Source organism: Eimeria acervulina, genomic scaffold (assembly GCF_000499425.1).
Source record: "Eimeria acervulina Houghton genomic scaffold, Eah_scaff1053, whole genome shotgun sequence".
In the NCBI taxonomy this organism is placed as follows: domain Eukaryota; phylum Apicomplexa; class Conoidasida; order Eucoccidiorida; family Eimeriidae; genus Eimeria; species Eimeria acervulina.
In genome coordinates this window covers 2,594-3,978 of record NW_013550408.1, presented here as the reverse complement: position 1 = coordinate 3,978, position 1,385 = coordinate 2,594, and positions in this window count along the sequence as shown.

Here is a 1,385-nt window from a genome sequence, read left to right as displayed (position 1 = left end):
TCTCCTTGTCTTTGTATAAAGCGGCATTTGTCTTCTCAGCTCTTTATAAAGAGACATCTGTCTCCTCGTTCTGTTATAAAGACACGCTTGTCTTGTCTTTTTATAGAGACATCTGTCTCCTCGTTCTGTTCTAAAGACACGCTTGTCTTGTCTTTTTATAGAGAGACACTTGTCTCCTTGTCTTTGTATAAAGAGGCATTTATTTTTTTATAAAGAGACAGTTGTCTCCTTGTCTTCTAATAGGGAGACATTTTTTTGCTCACAGTATTGTGTGTTTGTCTTCTGAAGAGACAGTTATGTCTTTGTCTTGTTAAGAGACATCTGTCTCTTGTCTCCGTGTTTATTAGACGCATTTCAGTTGTCTCTTTGCTGCTTAAATGAAGAGACACTTACTCCTACTGGTGTTGGTGTCGTATCTTTCAGTGCTGTTGTGCTGCTGCTACCGCTGCTGCTGCTGCTGCTGCTGCTCCTGCTACCGCTGCTGCTGCTGCTGCAGCTGCTGCTACCGCTACTGCTACTACCGCTGCTGCTGTTACCGCTGCTGCTGCTACCGCTGCAGTTGCTACCGCTGCTGTTGCTACCACTACTGCTGCTACTGCTGTTGCTGCTGCTGCTGTTGCTGCTGCTGCTGTTGCAGTTGTTTTGTTGTTGTGTCTTTCTTGTGAGGAGACACTTGTGTCTTTGTCTGCGCGTAATATTTGTTTAAGTAAGAAAGAGATATTCTTCGCGTTTGTTTGTCTCCATAGAGAGCTTCAGTTGTGTATTGCATTTGAAATAAAGAGACAGTTATTGCAGCATTATATAAATAAAGCCTTCAGGTGTATGCAGCAGAAGAGACAACTAAAAGTATAGAAAGCGAACAATTAATAACAGCATAAACAGCACCACCAAAGCCAGCGGTGCATACTGCTGCAGCATTGCTCGGAAGCTAAGAGACTTCGCTAGCCCTTTAAACTGCAAGCAAAAGGAGACAAGGAGACACTTAAAAGAAGCAAATAGAGACAGCAGAGACACCTCAACACCCAAAGAGTTGTTTATCCTTCTCTGTGTCTAAACAGAGACAAAAATTAACAAAGAGACATACAAGACAGAGACAAAAGAGATAAAAAAGATAAATGCATATTCATACCCGACACCCACATACAAACATAAAAGGAGACAGAAAAAACTAAGAGAGACAATTAAAAAGGAGACAAACTGCAACTAAACAAAACAAATAAACGATAGAGACACACAGAGACAGAAGGACAGCAGCCAGAGGTAACACCTTGGGTTTAGGGTTTAGGGTTTAGGGTTTAGGGTTTAGCTCTTGCCTTCTCGCTGGCGTATTTGAGGTCCGTTGCCTTCTTCCCCACGTCTGAAGAAACACAAAAACAAACAATAAA